Source organism: Nicotiana tabacum, chromosome 14, assembly GCF_000715075.1.
Source record: "Nicotiana tabacum cultivar K326 chromosome 14, ASM71507v2, whole genome shotgun sequence".
NCBI lineage: Eukaryota > Viridiplantae > Streptophyta > Magnoliopsida > Solanales > Solanaceae > Nicotiana > Nicotiana tabacum.
The window spans coordinates 98,210,109-98,234,759 of NC_134093.1; the positions used below are offsets into that span (position 1 = coordinate 98,210,109).

Genomic DNA, 24,651 nt, shown 5'->3' on the forward strand with positions numbered 1-24,651 from the left:
AATCTTATGTGGTTAAAGCGAAATTTGTTTCAAGTAATTTAACAGAAAGTTACAGATTGTCTTAACTGTAAATCTAGACATTGAGGCAGCAAAAAACTTCCATAACCAGCATATAGTCCTCCCAAGTTCTGCATGATTGTTCACCACTACCCTCTACCCAGTGAAACTGTACCATTCATTTGAGAATGCCAAAAAGTATTCTTTTTCAGTAACCCAAAATTCCAAAATAAGGTAGCTGCATCCTACAGTCCGACAACGTAAATGCAGTCAGAAGTAGAATGAAATAAGAAAATGTAAGCTACATTATATTTGAATCATAGAAATTCAGAAGTCAGGGAAAAAACCAAATCTCAAGTTCAGATAATAAAGAAGAGATGCCTTTTATATTCTTTTTTATGGTGTGAGTGGTTCTTTTTTCAGCCCTGCATGAGAATAGTCAGATATCACAACTGTTGTTTTCAGTTCTACATCAATCAACCTTAGAGGTTTGATTTTCCTTTTGTTCCTCTCACCAATAATCGGTTGAAAAATATGTTCCTCTTCAATATAGGACAAAATGGATAGAGTTGCATGCATGCAGTTATAACTTTTCTTGGATGATTTTCTCAATTGAACTCGAAAGATTTTGTCTGAAAATATGCCTTGGACATGCTTAATGGGCAGGAGTTGTTTCTGGAAGCAAAAGAAGTCAATGCTTAGATCTAAAGTACTCGGTCAAATTAAGCTAATAAGAATATATCGATAACATTTTGCATGCTAGAAATGATTCGTGGTGCACATAACTTCATCTCAAACAGCACAGTATATATATATACATGTAAATTAGCCCGATACAAATAAATAATTGATCTATATAATTTAACCCGTGTTGTGTCAAATATGTCTTCTGCAGAAATCACAGCAGTTGTCGAGCCATTACAATCAGTAAGATCAATTTGGAAGGTGCACCTGCAAGCAAAGAGAATTTAATATTTGACTTAAATGATATATTTCAGTAAAAGGAACTATTAAGTTTGGAAAACATACTACTAAGGAATTAATAGTGTCACACGTTCACAATTGGTGCAATCAAATGCCCATATTTCCTTTGTTCTATTTCTGTTTGCAGATTGAACATTCAAACACACAAAACTTCTGCATGTCATCTGATATTTATATTTCTGCCTCAACGTGAAAAATCAAAATCTGTCAGGGAAAAAGGAAAGCACATGTTGGTTACTCTGTTATATTAGTAAAAACTTACGCACATCTGGATATAATACCAGACTTACAGCAGTTTGTGCCAGAATTTCTATGATAGGGACCACTTGCTGCTGAACAAGAAGTACTGTGAGAGAGGCGGATGACTCTGAGACGCTGCCTGATGCATAACTTGAAAGCATATCTTTGTTATTTTTCCCAATCGCCACAACAAATAAAGTATTCACTGTGTTGTACAAAGGCAAATAAAAGTTAGCAAATAATACAAAAAACTATATATCAATTGATCAACTTTAATTCTTGGGGATAAGTAAAATACCTTGAGTGATAAGCATGCATATGCTACAATCTTTGTGTAAGGTTCTATTTAAAAAAAATTTAAAAAATATATAAGGGGAAAAAATTGAGAACATTGTGTTTACCCGAAAAATCAGATAACGTTAAATTTAGTTATGGTTCTAAGGGTATGCAAATTTCTTTGATACAAAATGACAATACAGGTATTTTTTTCTATGAAATGGGAAATGATAGACGGGAAGACTGAAAAAATATTAGAAGAACAAGCACAATGAAATCTTAATGTATCTTGGAGAGCCCTCGTCTATTGCAGTCTATCTCCCTTTTTATAGTAGAGGGTCACTACTTTATCTATAACAACATAATAAAATAATACATATAGTGGAGAACCCATGATGGTTTGTCTCTCCCTTGATTCTCGCCCTTGGTGCGGTTGTAACGGCTCTTGTCTGCGAGCTTGGCACTGACTCAAGCTCGGTGCTAGATCGAATCCTCAGTCTTAGTTCGAGCTCGGTTCTGCCTTGGAGCATCGATATTCGGGGCCTGTGTCGATCGGCGTTACCCCGTAGTCCGATTCGGACACGGGCTCGTTAATGATATCGAGTTTTGCCGTTGATTGGTCCTATAGCTCGAAACTCGACGTCTCTACTTCGGAATTCGTCTGAGCTCGCCATGTGGATACCCTTCGATTGAAACGCCATTGTCTCGACCGGTCTTTATGACTGAGAATCGGTTTTGACCGTACACAGATAGTTCCCTCGTTTCTTGGAAAAGATGTGGTGAGGAACGATATGATTTCCCTGCGGCTCGATCAAATTTATGTCCCATCGACTCGATTTTACCGAGGCATTTAATGTGTGTCAGACGGTGGTCGGCCACCGCTGATACCGAACCGTCAGGCCTTAGTCTATAAATAGTCTTTCCACACAACTTTTACCATTTTTGCGCCTTCTCTTCTTCCAGACTTTCCTATTTATCCTCTCTATTTCGCTGCTACGGGGCCGTCCATACCAGAATTTTGGTGCTGTCTATTTCTTCCTTTGCACTCTTTCTCTTCATATCAATGGCGAAAACTTCCAAAACCGTACCTCAGAAGGAAAAAGCCTCTGCCTCACGGCCGTCTAATGATAAGGCGCCGGCGGAGCCGTCAGTTCATGACTATGTTCCTGGCCCGTGCATTTTGAAAACTGATTTTAAGGTGGAGAACCCTTCCTCCGTTTCGGGTCGATGCGAACACGTATCGATGTATACATGCTCTATAGCGAAGGATCACCTCGAGGCCGTCCGAAAAGACTGCAACTGGGGTTCCGAGGTCGTGTTGAAAATTCCGTCTTCCGATGAGGATGTTACCACTTACGTGGAGGGTTTTTAAAGTGTTTACACTTATCCCTTCACACTGGGACATGTCGACCCGGTGATTATTGATTTCTGCAAAAGGTATCAAGTCACCCTTGGCCAAATCCATCCCTCTTTATGGCGTATAGTGATCTTATTGCGCTTCTTCTCTATCAAAGCCGGGGGGTTGGAGTTTTCTCTGAACCACCTCATACGACTGTATCGGCCTCAGATCTTTCGAGGACTAATCAGACTTCATCGTCGGGCATCGAAGGCATTGATGTCGAGCATCAATGAAGACAAGGATCGAGGTTGGATGGGTCGTTATATCCGAGTGAGGACCCGTGATCTCATTCCGGAGGAGAAGATGTCGTTCCTTGAAGAATGGAATTTTGACCGTAAGTGATTTTTGTTCACTTTTCAGGTGCTTTTTCGATTTTTTCTTATGTCCTCCCCTGATGTTCAGCTGCCCCTTGGATGCCACAAGCGGTGCCTGACCTCGAGGACTGGGTTCGGAAGTTGGCCTCGACCTCCTCTTACGCCGAGCGCGCTTGGCGTGATTTGGCAAAAGGCAGATGGGAGGCCAAGAACCATGGTGATGTTTGCTTCTTGTTTCCTTCAAAGTATTCTTTGCGTTCTATTCGTTACCGATTTCCTCTTGTGCAGGCATAACCAGGGATGCCGCTTTGAGGCCTTCGAGCGGCGAAGAAGGAAACAAGTCCCTGGTCCCTAAACAGGGGGAAGATAAGAAGCGAAAAGCTTCCTCTCGGTCAGAGGACCCCAAGCCCAAAACTCGCAGGGTAAAGAGAAAAACAATTGCCCTTTCGATTGACTCAGTCCAACGATTGAGAGAAGAAGAAGAAGAAAATAGCTCCTCGGCTTTGGTATTCTGGTCTACGGAGGCCATCGAGGTTGCCAGAGCTCCCGAGCCGATGGCGGCTGTGCCTGTCGGGGTTGTTTTTGAAGACCAGAATCTCGACCGGAGTACTCCGAGTGATTTGCTCGGGGCTATGACAATGGGTGATTCGCCTTCTCTTCCATCTTTTTCTGAGGAGGCGCTGAAAGAAGCTCGAGAATTGAAGACTCCCGATATCGACGCAGGCTCTGGTGCAGGGGATCATTTTAGGGATTGTTTTACTGGAGTCGACGATGGTTCCGATATCGGTGACGCTTCTATTTTATTAGAGGAGGCTCAGCGTTTCATTACTCGGGTAATGATTCTTCCATACTTCGTTTATTTGTTCTTTTCCATACTTGACTCGTGTTTCTTACTGTGCAGGCCATTAGTAGGTTTCGAGTCGATCTTAGCCAGTGTGAGGCCGAGCTTCGGAATATCTCAGGTGAGAGAGATGCCCCGCGGCTTCTTTGCAGCTAAAAGGACGAGGCTATAAAGACCTCCAAGCGGATTTGGCTAAAGTCCGTGAAGAAGGGGTCGTGCTCGATAAGCAGGTGAGCCTCGTTCTGTTAAAGTATGGGTCTGACTCAATCGTGGAAGTTAACCCTTCGTTGTCTCAGTTGCAACAAAATATCGAAAAGATCGGGTTACTTCGAGAAGAAGTCGATCAAATCCGAGCTGAATGCAATCGGTGAAAGGAGACCCTCGACCACCTGTCAGCGGAGAAAGAGACCATCTTAACAAAATTATTATCGGCCGACGTTCAACTTCGAAGTGTCAAGCAAAAGGGGTCGGTTCAAGCTAAGAAGATTGAGGATCTTGAAACACGACTTGCTGAGGCTAAGGCGGAGGTTGAGTCGTCGAAAGTCTTAGCGGATAAGTCCATTGCTGTATATCGGGCTGATGCTGAGGCTGCTCAGATAGAGGCCCGGGCAGCGGCGAAGGTCGCCGATACTCGAGCTCATTGGGTTGCCGAACTTGCTAAGTGTAGGTCTCGGAGGGAGAACCTCGAGGAGATACACGCTCGAGGTTTCGACCTTATCGAAGAGGTAAAAAAGGAAAAACAGCTCGAAGCGGAAGCTGAAGCCTTGGCTTCTGATGATGATGATGACGACGGTAGCGAAAGCGCATCCGAGGACGGGGAAGAGCTCGACCAGGAAGCTTAGTTTCGAATTCTTCTTGTTTGTACATTAATCTCGTAGGCAATTTTCGTATATATATGTATAATCAGGTCAACTTGTTTTTGTTCTGTGAAGACTTTTAATCGAATGTTGACCTTGTAGTCTCTCTGATCGATCAGATTTGTAGCCCCTGGGTTTGCTTGTTGAGTCGATGATTCAAACTTTGAAGGAACATAATCCGTAGATGTAAAAAGTAGCTTATTAACCGTCGAGTGAATGTTTGGAACTTGAAATATTGTAGCCCGTAGGCGTAATGGTCGAGTGCGTGCTTGCTCGAACTTGAGATAAAGGTAGCCCGTAGGCTTAATATTCGAGTAATTATTTCGAACTCGGAATGTAAGTAGCCCGTAGGCTTAATGGTCGAGTGAGTGCTTGCTCGAACTCGGAATATCAGTAGCCCGTAGGCTTTAATAGTCGAGTGAATGTTTCGAACTCGAAATGTAAGTAGCCCGTATGTATTGTAGAGTGAGTGCTCTGTTCGAACTCGGAATAACAGTAGCCCGTAGGCTTAATAGTCGAGTGAATATTTCGAACTCGAAATTTAAGTAGCCTGTAGGCTTAAATGGTAGAGTGAGTGCTTTGCTCGAACTCGGAATAACAGTAGCCCGTAGGCTTAATAGTCGAGTGAATGTTTCGAACTCGAAATTTAAGTAGCATGTAGGCTTAATGGTCGAGTGAGTGCTTGCTCGAACTTGGAATATTAGTAGCCCATAGGCTTTAATAGTTGAGTGAATGTTTCAAACTCGAAATATAAGTAGCCCGTAGGCATTGTAGAGTGAGTGCTCTGTTCGAACTCGGAATAACAGTAACATGTAGGCTTAATAGTCGAGTGAATGTTTCGAACTCAAAATTTAAGTAGCCCGTAGGCTTAAATGGTAGAGTGAGTTCTTTGCTCGAACTCGGAATAATAGTAGCCCGTAGGCTCAATAGTTGAGTGAATATTTCGAACTCGAAATGTAAGTAGCCCGTAGGCATTGTAGAGTGAGTGCTCTGTTCGAACTCGGAATAACAGTAGCCCGTAGGCTTAATAGTCGAGTGAATCTTAATTCTGGTTCCACAATAAATCTCAAGTCATTGCACATGTGTTTATGTTTGGGCCGATCTATATGAGCATGGTTCATTTTGACCATTTGGCTCTTACAATTTTTCCTGTTGGAACCTTGTTGTGAGATGACTTTCTTGCATCTGAACTCGATGTATTTGAGGACCCTGATGCTCCCCCGGTATTCGAGGTCCGTCGGAAAGAGGCCTCGGATATTGTTGAAAGTGCAGCACGATCGATGGTTGCCTCATTAAAAACCTTGTCAAAAAATCCATTTAGGAGAAAACCGGTCTAAGGAAAAAAGAGTGCAACGCGTGCTCTTGATCGAAAGATCTTCTTCAGATCTTGTTCGGACTTCTGCATGGGTTAGTTAGATGAATATGGAAAGGTCGTACCTTAGCAGTAGTATTGTTTTAGATGTGATACATTCTAACTGCTTGATAGCTGTTTGCCGTTTATGATGCCGAGCCTGTATGATCCTTTTCCAACGCTCTCGAGCACCTGGTATGGTCCTTCCCAATTTGGTCCTAATTTTCCTTCGTTTGGATTCCGAGTATTGATGGCGACTTTTCTTAACACTAAGTCCCCGGGCTTGAAATGGCGGAGTTTAGTTCTTCGATTATAGTACCTTTCGATTCATTGCTTTTTGGCGGCCAATCGGATGAGGGCAGCTTCTCGTCCTTCGTCCGATAATTCAAGGCTGGTGTTCATAGCCTCGTTATTTGATTCTTCCGTCATGAATCGAAATCTGGGACTAGGTTCACCGACTTCGACTGGTATCAATGCTTCAGAACCATATACTAAAGAGAATGGGGTCGCCCCCGTACTGGATTTTGATGTTGTTCGGTATGCCCAAAGGACTTCGGGCAGGATTTCTCTCCATTTTCCCTTCGCGTCGTTCAATCTCTTCTTCAGGTTTTGAAGAATAGTCTTGTTCGTTGATTCGGCTTGACCGTTCCCACTGGGGTGGTATGGTGTTGATAATATCCTTCTTATTTTGTGATCTTCGAGGAATTTTGTGATTTTGCTGCCAACGAATTGCTTCCCATTGTCGCATACTATTTCTGCAGGTATCCCGAATCGGCATATGATATGATCCCAAATAAAGTCTATGACTTCTTTCTCTCTTATTTTCTCGAACGCCTGCGCTTCAATCCACTTAGAAAAATAGTCAGTCATAAATAAAATAAATTTGGCTTTACTTGGGGTCGACGGCAGAGGGCCGACGATGTCCATCCTCCATTTCATGAATGGCCACGGGGATAGGACCGAGTGAAGTTGCTCCCCGGCTTGATGGATCATTGGCGCAAACCTCTGACATTTATCACATTTACGAACAAATTCTTTCGCATCTTTGCCCATATCGTTCCAATAATACCCCGCCCTGATCACTTTTCGGACTAATGTGTCGGCACCGGAGTGATTGCCACAAGTGCCCTCGTGTACTTCCCGTAGGATGTAATTGGTATATCCCGGACCCACGCATACCGCCATCGGTCCATCGAATGTTCTTCGATATAGTGTTCCGTCCGCAGCCAACGTAAATCAAGCAGCTTTAGTCCGTAGGGCCCTAGAATCTTTAGGGTCTGAAGGGAGCTTTCCGTTTTTTAAGTATTCAATATACTTGTTTCTCCAATCCCAGGTTAAGCTAGTAGAATTTATTTCGGCGTGCCCATCTTCGATTACCGATCTTGAAAGTTGGACGACAGTCCCCGAGCTCAAATCACCTACCTCGACCGACGATCCCAAATTTGCGAGAGCATCGGCCTCATTATTCCGTTCTCGTGGAACATGCCGTAGGGTCCATTGTTTGAAATGGTGTAAGGTGATAAGCAGTTTGTCCAGATACCTTTGCATCCTACCTTCTCTGACTTCGAAGGTTTTGTTTACTTGACTCACCACCAGCAAAGAGTCACAGTGCGCCTCAATGACTTCTGCTCCCAAGTTTCTAGCTAGTTCGAGACCTGCAATCATGGCTTCATACTCGGCCTCATTGTTAGTTAACCCGATAGTTTTAATAGCTTGCCTAATAATGTTAACCGTGGGGGGTTTCAAAACTATGCCTAACCCGGACCCCTTTATATTCGAAGCACCGTCCGTAAAAAGGATCCATACCCCGGATGATATACTTGATTTCAAAAGGAGTTCCTTTTCGACTTCAGGTATGAGGGTTGGCGTGAAGTCGGCCACGAAGTCTGCCAAAATTTGAGACTTGATGGCCGTGCGGGGTTGATATTCGATATCGTACCCACTGCATTCGATGGCTCATTTGGCCAATCGGCCTGATAGTTCGGGCCTATGTAAAATATTTCGGAGTGGGCAGGTGGTTAATACGCTTATGGGGTAACATTGAAAGTACGGCCTTAACTTTCTAGATGCTCTTACCAGGGCAAGTGCCAATTTTTCTAAGTGCGGATACCTAGTTTCCGCTTCTCCTAAGGTCCGACTTACGTAATAAATGGGAAATTGCGTACCTTGCTCTTCTCGAACTAGGACGCTGCTTACGGCGACTTCTGATACCGCCAAGTACAGGTAGAGCTGCTCGTCCGCTTTCGGAGTATGAAGCAGTGGCGGGCTCGAGATGTATCGTTTCAATTCCTATAACGCTTGTTGGCATTCCGGTGTCCAGGCGAAGTCGTTCTTCTTTTTGAGTAGGGAGAAAAATTTGTGACTTCGATCCGATGATCTTGAAATGAACCGGCCTAAGGCTGCAATTCTTCCCGTTAACCTTTGTACAGCTTTCACGCTGTCCACGATGGTGATGTCTTCGATGGCCTTGATTTTGTCGGGGTTGATCTCAATTCCCCGATTTGAGACCATGAAGCCGAGGAACTTGCCCTAACCGACCCCGAAAGCACATTTTTTGGGGTTGAGCTTCATGTTGAATTTCCTCAGAATCTTGAACGTTTCCTGCAAATGGGCCAAATGGTCCTCTGCGCGCAGGGACTTAACTAGCATGTCATCAATATAGACTTCCATCGTTTTACCTATTTGGGACCAGGCAAAACAGTCGATGTTATTGATAAGAAATTGAATGAGTTTCTTCCTGAGTGAGGGGCTCAAACCCGTTCCCAGGTATACCTTTTGTTCGGGCCAGTGTTAGATCAGTACGATTTGCTCCAGTTCCTCAATTGTCTCGATCATCATCGTCTTCTTCAACATTCTTCTTACCTGGCCGGGTCGAAGCCGATGTCTGTGATTGCTATTTGGCGCTCCGCTTTGAACCTGATCCTTTTATTGGTGAAGGTGAGGATAATGATTTTGCTTCTTCGACGGAGAACATTTCCTTTGCGGCCGGTTGTTCCCCGTACACTATTTTGACACCTCCTGATGTTGGGAATTTGAGGACCTAGTGTAGGGTCGAGGGTACGGCTCTCATGCTGTGGATTCACGGCCTTCCGAAGAGGGCGTTATATCTCATATCACCTTCGATCACGTGAAACTTTATTTGCTGGATGGTTCCGGCCACGTTTATCGGTAGGGTAATCTCGCCTTTAGTGGTTTCACATGCCATATTGAATCCGTTTAGCACCAGAGTTGCGGGTACGACCTGATCTTGCAGGCCGAGCTGTTCTACGACCCTCGATCTGATGATATTGGCCGAGCTACCTGGATCAATTAACACACGCTTAATCTTAGTTTTATTCATGAGTACGGATATTACCAGTGCATCGTTATGGGGTTGGATGATTCCCTCTGTATCTTCATCACTGAAGGACAAAGTCCCTATGGGTGTATAATCTTGAGTTCGAGATCGCTTTTTCCTCACAATCGATGTTTTAGTGTGTTTAAGCATCGGTCCTTGGGGGGCATCGACGCCGCCGACGATCATGTGAATGACGTGTTGCGGTTCTTCTGGCTCGTTTTGCTTGCCGAATTCCTTGTCTCTAAAATGGTTCTTCGCCCTATCGCTCAGAAATTCCCGAAGGTGCCCTTTGTTAAATAAGCGGGCCACTTCCTCTCTTAGTTTCCTGCAATCTTCCGTTTTGTGACCATGGGTGCCATGATATTCGCACATTTGATTGGGATTCCTTTGGGCAGGATCGGTTTGCATGGGTCGAGGCCATCTGGTGTCTTTGATGCGTCCGATGGCCGATACGATAGCGGATGTACCAATGTTGAAGTTATACTTCGATAGTCGAGGGATTTCTATAGGATCTGTATATTTATCAAAGCCGCGCTAGCTCATAAGTCCCCGAGAATTTTTCCCCCGATCAATCCTTCGGTTGTTCCGAACCGTATCACGTGCTGAACCGTTGTTCATTCGATCTGTGTCGTACGGTTGGTATCGATCTCAGTTCGACCTTTGTTCTCTGTTGGTTTCCCTTTGATTTTTAGTGGTTGTGTGGTTCTGACGTACGGGCCCATACGGAGCTCCCAATTGATCATCTTCGACCCTGATTTTTGATTGGTACCGGTTGTGTACATCTGCCCAAGTTATTGCTCGGTACTCGATCAAATTTTATTTCAGCCGACGTGATGCTGTCGAACACAACCCGTTCAGTCCTTGGGTGAAAGCTTGTACGGCCCAATCGTCTGTGACCGGTGGCAAGTCCATACGCTCTATTTGAAATCGGTATACGAATTCCCTCAGCATTTCGTTACCCCTATGCTTTACTTTGAAGAGGTTCGATTTCCTTGTTGTAGCCTCTATGGCACCAGCATGTGATTTTACGAACGAGCCTGCTAACATGGCGAAAGAATCAATGGAATTTGGTGGTAAGTTGTGATACCAGATCATTGCTCCCTTTGTGAGGGTCTCTCCGAACTTTTTCAACAACACGGATTCGATCTCATCATCCTCCAAATCGTTGCCTTTGATGGCGCATGTGTAGGAGGTGACGTGTTCGTTAGGATCGGTCGTACCATTATATTTATGAATTTCGGCCATACGGAATATTTTGGGGATTGGTTTTGGGGTCGCGCTCGAGGGAAAAGGCTTTTGTATAGATGTTTTCGAATCGAGCCCTTTTATCATTGGCGGAGCCCCCGGAATTTGATCGACCCTAGCGTTATACGTTTTCACTTTTTTGTCATTAGCTTCGACTCGCTTTGTGAGTTCCTCGAGCAATTTAGCAATTTCAGGAGTGGTCCCCGATTCCTGCTCGTTTGATTTCACTACGGGGGTTCCGTTCTGGGGGTGACTTCTCGAAGAAGCGGATTGGAGTTCGGCCCGCTTTGCGTATGAGTTCGGCTCTGCAACTGAGCTATCGCTGCTTGTTGGGCTTGCAACATTTCGAAAATCATACGCAAGCTGACCCCTATTTCCCCGTGCTGTAGGTGTCTCGGGCTCTCCGGTTCAGAACGTTGATTCGCTTCTAGAGCTATTTGCGAATTGATATCCAGTGATACTTCGGCTCGAATTTCGGGTTCTTCGATTCGAGCCTCGTTGCCGTTGTCAGGTAGCCTTCCGGCCCCGAGCACCAAGTTGTTGGTTTCATCTTGAAGGCCGGCTTCGAGGTCGATAGGTAGAGCCATGGCTGATTCGAAGTTGTAAGCTGGAGTGTACTGTAGATTTATATCAAACAATCACTGTTACCCTTAGCCTCACGGTGGGCGCCGAAATGTTTACCCGAAAAATCGGATAACGTTAAATTTAGATATGGTTCTAAGGGTATACAAATTTCTTTGATACAAAATGACAATACAGGTATTTTTTGCTATGAAATGGGAAATGATAGACGGGAAGACTGAAAAAATATTAGAAGAACAAGCACAATGAAATCTTAATGTATCTTGGAGGGCCCTCGTCTATTGCAGTCTATCTCCCTTTTTATAGTAGAGGGTCACTACTTTATCTATAACAACATAATAAAATAATACATATAGTGGAGAACCCATGATGGTTTGTCTCTCCCTTGATTCTCGCCAAGATTCTCTCCCTTGGTGCGGTTGTAACGGCTCTTGTTTGCGAGCTTGGCACTGACTCGAGCTCGGTGCTAGATCGAATCCCCAGTCTTAGTTCGAGCTCGGTTCTGCCTTGGAGCATCGATATTCGGGGCCTGTGTCGATCGGCGTTACCCCGTAGTCCGATTCGGACACGGGCTCGATAATGATATCGAGTTTTGCCGTTGATTGATCTTATAGCTCGAAGCTCGACGTCTCTACTTCGGAATTCATCCGAGCTCGCCATGCGAATACCCTTCGATTGAAACGTTATTGTCTCGACCGGTCTTTATGACTGAGAATCGGTTTTGACCGTACACACATTGATACCCTAATAAGGAGATATTATGATACTTCTTTCAAGAATTACTGGAGATCCTTCATTGTTTTCGATTTTTGCTGAAAGCTCAGTTCCTTCAACGTCTGCAAAATCCTTGCATAAAGTGAGCAGAAACTGCTTTTTCCTGACAGTGTAGAGAATGTATTACTAAATTATTGAATGTCTATTATAAGGATATATGTACGTGTTAAAAAGAAAAATTAGTGTATATATAATGTAAAAATATTGTATTGGTTGATTGTCTATAACAACAATCTCCCGACACCTATTTGACACTCGACCTTATATATTTTGGACAGCCACAACGAACGACATCTCCTAGTATATCTGTTTGGAGAAAAAATCAAAATATTTTTTTCAAAGCAAAAAAATATAATAAGGGGTATATATTTATTTTTAGACGCCTAACTGTTTCATCAAAGATAATAGTTGGTAAGAGAGAATAACAAACTTTTGTAGCAGTATGTGGAGTCATATGAGCAAGTGTTGAAAAGAAGTGATATTGTAATGATCCAACCGGTCGTTTTGAGATCCAGCGCGTCGTTCGGCAGTTTGAGGCTTTAATTAGCTTCACTTCATGTATTATGACTTGTGCGCGTGGTCGGAATTGAATTTCGGGAAGTTCGGAGTTGATTTGGAAAGAAAATTCTAACTTCGGAAGCTTTAAGTTGGAGGAATTGACTAAAGTGTGATTTTTAAGTAAACAACCTCAGAATCGGGATTTGAAGGTTCCAACAGGTTCGTATAATGATTTTGGACTTGGACGTATGTCCTGATCTTGTTTTGGATGAACCGGGAGCGTTTCAGCGCCTATTGTGGAAAGTTGGCATTTTGGAAGGATTTCATAAATTTGGGTTGAAGTGAATTTCAATGTTATCGATATCCGATTGGGATTTCGAGTCTGGGAATAGCTCCGTATGATAATTCCGATCTTAGGAGCACGTCTGAAAGTGGATTTGGAGGTCCGTAGGTCATTTTGGGGTCATTTGGCGAAAGTTAGAAATTCGAAAGTTTTGATATGTTTGACCGGGAGTGAACTTTTTGGATATCGGGGTCGGACTCCGATTCCGAAAGTTGAAGTAGGTCCGTAATGTCGATTTATGACTTGTGTGCAAAATTTGAGGTCAATCGGACGTGATTTGATAGGTTTCGGCATCGATTGTAGAAGTTTGAAGTTTTAAAGTTTATTAAGTTTGAATTGGAGGGTGATTCGTATTTTTAGCATTGGTTGATGTGATTTAAAGGCTCGACTAAGTTCGTAATGTGTTTTGGGACGTGTTGGTATATTTGGTTGAGGTCCCGAGGGCCTCGGGTGAATTCCGGATGGTTAACGTATCGAATTTAGACTTAGAAGATGTGTTGAGGTTGTTGTCTTCTGGTGTAACCGCACCTACGAGGTTATGGCTGCAGGTGCGGAGCCGCAGAAGCGACCCTGGGGGTCGTAGGAGCGGTTCTGGCTGGGGAAGGCTAGGATTGCAGATGCGGTCGAGTGCCGCAGAAGTGGGACCGCACCTGCGCATGTGGAGACGCAGAAGCGGAGTTGAGGGGCCTGAAGAAGGACCGCAGAAACAATCAAGTGACCGCAGGTGCGAGAGATTGCTGGGCAGTGTGTTTCTTTAAGAACGGGGATTTGGCCCATTTTCTTCTATTCTCTCTTGATTGGGCGATTTTTGGAGAGTTTCAAATGGGATTTTTTCATCATTTATGCCAAGGTAAGTTATTCCCATCCATTGTAAGATAAATACATGGTTTTTATATAGATTCAAGCATGAAAAGTTAGTAGAAATTTAAGATTTTGAAGAAAAACTTAGAAATTGGTATTCTTGGATTTTGATCATGAATTTGGGCATGGAATTGGAAATAAATTATATATTTGAGTTCGTGGGGTTATGGGTAAAGTTTATCTTCAAAAATTTTCGGAATCCGGGCACGTGGGCCCGAGGGTGATTTTTATCGACTTTTCGAGTGGAGTTGAAAATTGTTGTGAATTGAATTATAATGAGTATTAGAGTATACATTTATTGATTTGCACATTTATTGACTAGTTTTGGAGCGATGTGCATAAGTTTGAGTTGTTGAAAAGTCTTTGGAGCCAGTTATGGGACTTTGGAGCGAGGTAAGTCTCTTTTCTAATCTTGTAAGAGAAAATTAACCCCATAGGTGAAATAATTCAATATGTGCTTCTATTTGTGGGGGCTACGTACGCACGAGGTGACGAGAGTCCGTGCGTAGCTACTAATATGCTTATGTCCGGGTAGTCTAGGACCCAGATCATATTATAATTGCGATGCTTGCATCCTACTTGTTAATTTAAATTGCTTAAATCATATCGAAACTTGGCAAAGGAACTATAAAAGGTTAAACTCCATTCTTCTTGACCGTAAATGAGAATTTGTATTTCTTGAATAGTTGTCTTAATAAATCTTGAATTTGGTTGTTTTAAATTGTATTTTCTCTTTTGTGGAGCGGGCCGAACGCCTCGGCAGGTTAAATAGATGCATCTATGGTTCGCGTCGTTCAACCCTCGGTAGTGCACAGTTTAAATATTTATGTTGGAGCGAGCCGTACGACCTCGGTATGATTTACGCATGATATATCTTTGGAATTGATAATAATTGATATTGCTTTCGTTGGCCCGAGGTCCAAAAATATTAAATGACGAAAATAAATTTGGAAATTTCTTATGAACAAAAGAATTATTTACTTATTTCATGATATTGAGCTTACAACCGTTCTACGTAATCCATGCCTAATTATATCATTGATATTTTATTTATAGCCCACAGTAAGTGTCGAAGTCGACCCCTAGTCACTACTTCTTCGAGATTAGGCGGGATACTTACTGGGTACGCGTTGATTTATGTACTCATACTACACTTACTGTACATTTTTATGCAGGTGCATATATGTCTAGTGGCCTTGTGGGCGCAGATGCGCGGTTATTGCGGGGACTTAGGTGAGATGCATTCCACGTTACGAGTCCGCAGGCAGCAGAGTCTCCTTCAGAGTATTTATATTTCTATTGTCCGAATTTGTATTCCGGACAGATGTTGTATTTTATTTTATATTATTAGTTGAGGCTCATGCACTTGTGACACGAGGTTTTGGGGTGATTATGGATTGTCTTGTATTGAAATTGTTAAAAAAATAATATTATTTACTCTGTAAATTTCATCTTTTACCATTTAATTGAAGAAAATATGATTTCAAAAATATTAAAATGAGATCCAAATTAAGTATTTATTTTTGGGCTTGCCTGACAGCGATGTCCGGCGCGATCAGGACCTTTCATGGTGGACAGTGACTAAGTCTACGAACTTAATTTGGAATATTGGCTGCCATACGGAGAAGGGTTGGATACGACGGAAAGGAGTTGCATGGTAAGAAGAAGGATACAACATGACTTTGGATTGGAATGTATTGTCGCACCTTTAGTTGATGTCCATGAGGAGTGAACGGGCTTGTACAGCTGGTGAATTAGCACGAGCTCAGGATGGTTTATTGGTTTCGTGGTAATTGTACTCGGTGCAACGTTGTTGGAAGATGTCGGCATAGAATTTCCACAAGTGGGTTATTTCTGGAGAGCAGGTTAACTGTTGCGTGGTGTTGATGAAGCTTCTACGAAGAATTTTACTGGTTATCCGGTAAGAGGCCCAATATGTAAATGTGGCTAGTGATTAAAAGCGTTCATGAAATGGTTAACTGGAAGATTTCAAGGAATTTGATGGGTCGATTGCGCAAGGTCATGTCAGTAAGGAAGAAGGAATCTTGGTTGGTTCCAGGGTCATGTAATGGTAGCTTCAAGCTTAAGTGGGAGAGCCCCACCACCTACGATTGGATTGCATGGTTGTCTACTTGTGAGGTTTCTCGTTATCAGCATATTGGTGAGTTGCTATGACTAAGGAAAGAGAATATCAATGGTGATTTGAGCCAAGGATTTGAGGAATGTGTGTTATATTTTATCGGTACATGTTCAGGTTTTGGGAAGACTTAGAGTTTATGCTTCGTGTAGATGTGATGTACAAGGAAAGGAATTTAGTCGGTTACTTCTTTGAGAGGGTGTTCATGTGCCAGCAGGGCCTTGGAGTTGGAGTTTGATTATATTCGGGAACAAGTTAGAGTGGGTGACTCTTAACAATGTGGTGACTAAGGATTTCGAGCCAGTAGTATGGTTAAGTATCGAGCTTTTGCAGTGGATTATGAAAGGGGCTTGGAGTGTTCTATGTTATCATCGGTCTACAGTGTAGCATTGGAGGAATGGGAGAAAATAACTTCGGATTCATAGAGGGATTTTCAGAATGGGTGTACCAGTTAAAGATGTGAATATGCACATAAGGAGGGTATGAGATAGTTCGTGGGTTTTGGAGACAACGTGGTCTCATGAAATAAGGTCACTCAGGATGAGTGCGGATTTGGGTTCATGATGTTTTGAATGGAGCTATTATTATTTCTAGGGCAAGTCCCGAGTAAAGTTGAAGAAGTGGCTCGGTTGGTAATGGTTGAATCAACACGGTTATGGCAGTGACCAGTTTCTCCAGCGTGAAATTATACATGTGGTTTGTGGTTGTACACTTGGGCTTTAGCGCCACCACAACTTGGTTGATTTAGGAGGTATTCGATTCGTATGACTTTGTTGTGTAAAGGGATTTTCGGAAGAGTTATGGCAGTTTAGATTACAACATGAGGGTGTATTTTCTGCGGTTTGGGAATTTAGTTGTGTGTTGCATTGGTTATTCTGAAATGAGCTAAGTAAAAGGTTTCTATATGATGAAGTGTTTATCCTATTAGTGGATCAGGGGTTATTATGAAATTCTGGTACTCTCACATATTGGCATGTTAGGTGCAGTGAGCGGCATGTGGAATTGGAAGCTGAGGATCAAGGTTGCGGTTCGATGTTGATAAGAATGTCACGAGCTCGGATGATCAGGGAAGAATTTAGATGTTTAGAATAAGCTGGTATTGTCTTTAGCATCATCTGAGATTGGTGTCCTGTGTAAGAGGCGTTACATACTGATTTGCGACTTCTTGATTTGCTTTACAGCATTAGTGTGGCCGGTGGTATGGATGTGCAGACTTGTTACCTGGTGCGGAAGGTCGTGGGAGTGTATCCCACGGGAAGATGGTCTAAGGGTGACCTGTAGTCACTTGATTGATCAAAGATTGAAACCAAGTATGGAGATTTTGGTACTATCGTTGATGTGAGAGTTTAGGCCTGAAAGGCGCTCTATTCGGTTGATTGTGAATTGTGGTAGTTTGTTCCGGATTCGACGGTTGTTCTTGTGTGTCATGGGAAAAAGGTCATTGTGGATTCTAAGCATGGTATGATCAGAATCGGTTTGGGGTCCGTTGATGGGTCCAAATGTGGATGTGTACTCTACACCAGCCTGGGTGTGTTCATTCAGCATAACATTCCTTATGGAGGAGTATTCTGGTGTTGGATGTTAATTTCGTCGTTATCTACTTCATGTAATACTCTATTGTGCCGTATGGGTTGTGAGACGGCTTGATTATTTGTACAATGTGTTGAGGTCCCGCGTAGCGGTGGTGTTATGTGAGCGGGATGGCTCTCGAGATGCATATCATATATCGCACCTTAGTTGTGCCTGAGTTTTATAGCATATGATGCTACCCGTCTCCTCAGGATTTGTGTTATGCACTTGGCATGCTTATGGTTGATATTGGGGTATTTCGTAAGGTATAAACATTTCTGGCTTGATGGGCATTTCCTCTTTTATTACTATGTGCGGATCGGGTGGCACGCCTCCACAGAGATGTTGTTTGGATCGGGTTACACGCTGCAACGGGTATCATGGTTGGATCGGGTTGCACGCCACAACAGGTATCATGGTTGGATCGGGTTGCACGCCGCAACGATATCATATGTGGATTGGGTTGCACGCCACAATAGTGTGATGTTGAGTACAGTTCCCTATGCCTATTCTTGTGTGTTTTACTTCTCATTTTCTAAAGAAGGTTCATAACATCTTTTCGGTTGTTTAATTAGTCACGTGGGTTGAGAAGTTCTTTCCGGAGTTCATTTTTTCTTATGTATCACATGCGAGTTTGTGGATTGTTGGCACATGGTGGCATCATATGAGACCTTTGGTAGTGTTTGTGGTAGCTTATTGCCGGAACAACTTATACTGGGTGAGACAAGATTATTGGCCCTGGGATCAGTGCGATCAGATTATATGAGGCATATTAAAAAGCAAATATCGTTCTTTAGTTCATAATGGGGTAATGGTCCTTGTCAAGAGAAGAAACCAAATGATTTGTTGACTCGGCAGTTGGTTATGAATTTCTGCACATCTCTTCTGTCGTGGCAGCATTTCAAGAGTTGAAACAGGACTTATACATATCATGAAGTATATTGTGGGCATCAGATTCTTGGAATTTCGACTATTGTTATCGGAGGATGTTATTATGGTCATGTGAGTTATACGGTGCATGGTATGAATTCAGTAAAGGTATGCAATCATGTATTAGTGCATCGTGTAGTGATGAATATGGTGTTCGTATGTTGGAAACAAACATGGTAGAGGATTTCAGATGTTAGAATTTGGCTTTAAGGCTTATTTGACTAGATAAAAGGGAGGATTTTTGGGTTTGCTCGAGCTAATGTGCTCAACTGGGTTGTGGTATCACGTGTAGGTGCATGAGATATTGACCAATGATTTCGGACAACTCCAGAGCAGTTCTTAGCACGTTCGAGGACGAACGTATGTTTAAGTGGGAGAGAATGTAACAATCCGACCGGTCGTTTTGATCTCCAGCGCATTGTTTGGCGGTTTGAGGCTTTGAGTAGCTTCACTTCAGGTATTATGACTTGTGCGCGTGGTCGGAATTGAATTTCGGGAAGTTCAGAGTTGATTTGGAAAGAAAATTTTAATTTCGGAAGCTTCAAGTTGGAGGAATTGACTAAAGTGTGCTTTTTAAGTAAACGACATCAGAATCGGGATTTGAAGGTTCCAACAGGTTCGTATGATGATTTTGGACTTGGGCGTATGTCCGGATCGGGTTTTGGATGACCCGGGAGCGTTTCGGCGCCTATTGTTGAAAGTTGGCATTTTAGAAGGATTTCATAAATTTGAGTTGAAGTGCATTTTAATGTTATCGATATCCGATTGGGATTCCGAGTCTGGGAATAGCTCCGTATGATGATTCCGGTCTTAGGAGCGCGTCCGAAAGTGAATTTGGAGGTCCGTAGGTCATTTTGGGGTCATTTGGCAAAAGTTAGAAAGTCGAAGATTTTGAGAAGTTTGACCGGGAGTGGACTTTTTGGATATCGGGGTCGGACTCCGATTCCGGAAGTTGGAGTAGGTCTATAATGTCGATCATGACTTGTATGCAAAATTTGAGGTCAGTCGGACGTGATTTGATAGGTTTCGGCATCGATTGTAGAAGTTTGAAGTTTTAAAGTTCATTAAGTTTGAATTGGAGGGTGATTCGTGTTTTTCGCATTGGTTGATGTGATTTAAAGGCTCAACTAAGATCATAATGTGTTTTGGGACGTTTTGATATATTTGGTTGAGGTCCCGAGGGGCTCGGGTGGATTCCGGATGGTTAACGGATTGAATTTGGACTTGGAAGATGTGCTGAGGTTGTTGTCTTCTGGTGTAACCGCACCTGCGAGGTTATGGCCGCAGGTGCGAAGCCGCAGAAGCGACCCTGAGGGTCGCAGGAGCGGTTCTTGATGGGGAAGGCTGGGACCGCAGATGCGGTCAAGTGCCGCAGAATCGGGACCGCACCTGCGCACGTGGAGCCGCAGAAGCGGAGTTGAGGGGCCTGAAGGAGGACCGCAGAAGCGGTATTTTGGCCGCACCTGCGGGACCGTAGAAGCGGTCAAGTGACCGCAGGTGCGAGAGATCGCTGGGTAGTGTGTTTCTTTAAGAACGGGGATTTGGCCCATTTTCTTCTATTCTCTCTTGATTGGGCGATTTTTGGAGAGCTTCAAGTGGGGGTTTTTTAAACATCTATGTCAAGGTAAGTTATTCTCATCCATTGCAAGATAAATACATAGTTTTTATATGGATTCAAGCATGAAAAATTAGTAGAAATTTGGGATTTTGAAGAAAAACCTAGAAATTGGTATTCTTGGATTTTGATCACGAATGTGGGCATGAAGTTGGAAATAAATTATATATTTGAGTTCGTGGGATTATGGGTAAAGTTTGTCTTCGAAAATTTTTGAAATCCGGGCACGTGGGCCCGAGGGTGATTTTTATCGACTTTTCGAGCGGAGTTGGAAATTGTTGTGAATTGAATTATAATGAGTATTAGAGTATACATTTATGTATTTGCACATTTATTGACTAGTTTTGGAGCGATGGACATCGGTTTGAGTTGTTGGAAAGGCTTTGGCGCCGGTTATGGGACTTCATAGGGAGGTAAGTCTCATTTCTAACCTTGTAAGAGGGAATTAACCTCATAAGTAAAATAATTCAATATGTGCTTCTATTTGTGGGGGCTACGTACGCACGAGGTGACGAGAGTCCGTGCGTAGCTACTAATATACTTATATCCAGGTAGTCTAGGACCTAAATCATGTTATAATTGCGATGCTTGCATCCTACTTGTTAATTTAATGCTTAAATCATATCGAAATTTGGTAAAGGAACTTTAAAAGGTTAAACTCCCTTCTTCTTGACCGTAAATGAGAATGTGTATTTCTTGAATAGTTGCCTTAATAAATCTTGAATTTTGTTGTTTTAAATTGTATTTTCTCTTTTGTGGAGCGGGCCGAACGCCTCGGCAGGTTAAATAGATGCATCTATGGTTCGCGTCGTTCAACCCTCGGTAGTGCACAGTTTAAATATTTATGTTGGAGCGAGCCGTACGACCTCGGTATGATTTACGCATGATATATCTTTGGAATTGATAATAATTGATATTGCTTTCGTTGGCCCGAGGTCCAAAAATGTTAAATGACGAAAATAAATTTGGAAATTTCTTATGAACAAAAGAATTATTTACTTATTTCATGATATTGAGCTTACAACCGTTCTACGTAATCCATGCCTAATTATATCATTGATATTTTATTTATAGCCCATAGTAAGTGTCGAAGTCGACCCCTAGTCACTACTTCTTCGAGATTAGGCGGGATACTTACTAGGTACGCATTGATTTACGTACTCATACTACACTTGCTGCACATTTTTGTGCAAGTGTATATATGTCTAGTGGCCTTGTGGGCGCAGAGGCACGGTTATTGCGAGGACTTAGGTGAGTTGCATTCCACGTTACGAGTCCGCAGCCATCAGAGTCTCCTTCAGAGTATTTATATTTCTCCTGTCCGAATTTGTATTCCGGACAGATGTTGTATTTTATTTTATATTCCTAGTTGAGGCTCATGCACTTGTGACACCGGGTTTTGGGGTGATTATGAGTTGTCCTATATTAAAATTGTAAAAAACAATATTATTATTTATTCTGTAAATTCCATCTTTTACCATTTAATTGAAGGAAATATGATTTCAAAAACATTAAAATAAGAACCAAATTAAGTATTTATTTTTGGGCTTGCCTGACAGCGGTGTCCGACGCCATCACGACCTTGAATGGATTTTGGGTCGTGACATATATTCAACTTCGGGGTGGTGTGGTTTCACACTCTCATTATTTGACTCAATACGTTCCACTATAGTCTCGCGATCAAGCACCCAATAAAATTTGTGTATTGATGGACGGCTAGGTACATGTTCTTTGTTTCTGATTTTGGTTGCGCAAATGATATTTTTACTCTGAAAATTGGTTCTCTACAGATTTTGATTGAAGTTGAAAAGATTAATTGATTGGAACAACGATAAAATTTTCTATTAGAGATAAGAAAATGGGGATAGATGGTATTTTGAAATGCTTAGAGTATGCTTCGGAGTTAGTGTTTGAACTTTGAAGGAAAGTATTGCTCCACATGGTGAATTATTATGAGTGGGTAGAGACAAATTTTGCATTTAATTTATGGATCTCCCTTTTTGGGCTACATTTTCAAAGTATCTTAACTACAAAAGGACTATGTAATAAGTTAAACTTAATTACCTACTAGAAATAATTACCTCTCTAAGCATACATTATTTACGCATTTTGTTGCTTCGATATCATAAAGTAATCTTTGAATCATTGAAAGAAACCTGGAATCCATGGTGACTTCCTTACAAGACATCAACAACTTTTTCTATTTATTTTGGTGAGTTTTTCCTGGTTTGGGGGTGGTTCCCACGATTAAAATATGAAGAAAGAGGAAAAACCAAATATGCATAAATCAGATTATATAAAAACACTCTTCTAGAAAATATTTACCCAAAAATACTGAACTAAACTGAAGAATAATGCAACAATGCAAATACGATTTCAGGGGCAGACTGAAGATTCTAAATAAGTAATCTTTAAAAAAATTACAATAAAAGATTACATCGACCCCAAGCAGATTATATGTGCGATCTTTTGTTTGTCATTGTGCTTGCTCTATCTGCAATTCATTATTAGTCTTTTTTGGTGAGTTGTTGATTAATTTTTTTGCATGCATGTTAGTCATTGCTCCTGATTTTGCAATCAACCTGTTTTTCTAAAGTATTTTATTTTTGTTAACATAATTTCATGGCACTAAGAGACAACATCAATCAAATAACAACTGACACACCAGATTGGACATGTAAGATCCAAATTGTGAACATAAGTCGAGAACAACAGAGTCCCGAGAAAAAAGTTAGATTTTAAAATCTGATTTTAGAGGATGAAGAGGTAATTACATCTATAGTAGTAGCATATATTTAACTTTCTATGATTATAAATTAACTGTATCTATAACAAAAATTGACACTTTACAGGAGCAACAAATTCGGGGAGTCGTGTATGGCGATGCCATTTCATATTTTGCCGACAAGCTTAAACTCTTCCACACATATCTAATTTCTACTGCAAAAGTTAAAGTTTCAACAACTTTATACGGTCCACCCAGGGGCGGATCTATGTAGGGGAAGGGGGTGGTATGCCACCCGGTCGCTCGGATAGAATTACATGTATGCACTAGTATTTCACGCTGGAAACGTACATAAAAAGAATTTAGCACCCCAAATTGTAATTAGACTGTAGGTGCCATGATCGAAGTACTTACTTACCAGATGCAAGGCCCAAGTTTGAAACTAGCTTTTCTCAATGCAATTGTATTTAACTTTTCCTCCACTTGTTCCTTTTCTCCATTTTATTTTATTCTCTTTTTCTTAATTTCTTCATCTTTGTATTTTCTCTCTTTATACAACCTCATTTTCTTATTTTGTTTAACTTATAAAATTAAATTTGCTTTTGTTTTCATTTTCTACATCTCTAAATTTTATTTTAATATGACTTAATTATTATTGTAATCCATTTAATGTTATTTTTTCCTTGATTTCAAATAAATGACCGAATATTTTTTCTCGATGCAATTCAATATTACTTTTCCTCTATTTGTTCCCTTTTCCATTCTCTTTTTTGTATTTTCTTCATCTTTGTATTTTCTCTCTTTATACAACCCCATTTTTTATTATTTATTTAAATTATAAAATTTGATTTTGCTTATGTTTGTTTTTTTACATCTCAAAATTTTTATTTGAATATAATTTTAATTATTATTTTTATCCATCTACTGTTATTTTTTCCTTGATTTCAAATATATGACTCAATATTCTTTATTTGATTATCACGTATTTATTTATGCACCAAGAATCTTATAAAGCGAACCGAACTAATTTAAAATGGGTTGAACAGAACCGGATTAAACAGAGCGATCCGACCAAATGTACAACCCTATTTAACCTCCTCCTCCACTAATGATAAGTTTACATTAAATACAGTGACACCCAACCATCAAATCATGAATCTGTCTCTGTGCCTAGATATTTATTTCCAAACATGCATATAAAAATCAAATATAATCCCGGACATGCATGTAAAAATATAGCAAGAAATTATTAAAAAGAACAGAAAAACTAATATTGAACAAAATATAGCCAAACCTTTAAGGAAATCCAGAAACATACAAAAATGTAAAATCAGAAGACAAAATTCATAAAAGATATCTGAACATAAAAAAGAAAAGCAAAACTCATAGATGTAGATTAGACACTAAAAGAACGAAGAAGAAATAGAAGTGAGAATTGAGAAACTTACAGAGATGAGGCTGAAAGCAAAAGAAATTGATAGAGAAATTGTTTTTATTCCACTTTTGAAGACTACTAAAAGCCAAATGATGTGCTTTACGTGGATATTAAGTGGCTTGCATGAGGTTTGATGAAAGAAGCAACACATACACGTGTTGAATAGCTAGAGAAATAGGTCTAAAGAGGATTCAAATTTAGTGTACACTTCATATTGCTTTTGGTACTATTTTATGATGCAGTGTTGGTACACTCAAACTGCTGCTTCTATATATTAAAAACAAATATATATATATATATATATATATATATATATATATATATATATATATATATATATA

General features: G+C 41.3%; 1 long non-coding RNA gene across 1 annotated transcript; it reads right to left on the bottom strand.

Moving 5' to 3' along the window:
- Positions 1–757: 757 nt before the first annotated feature.
- Positions 758–1,511, bottom strand: LOC142168769 (uncharacterized). The gene is made up of 3 exons (XR_012698805.1): positions 1,272–1,511; positions 1,027–1,185; positions 758–948 (listed from the first exon to the last, which is right to left on the bottom strand). It is a non-coding gene; the product is annotated as an uncharacterized LOC142168769 (long non-coding RNA).
- Between the last annotated feature and the right edge of the window lie 23,140 nt (positions 1,512–24,651).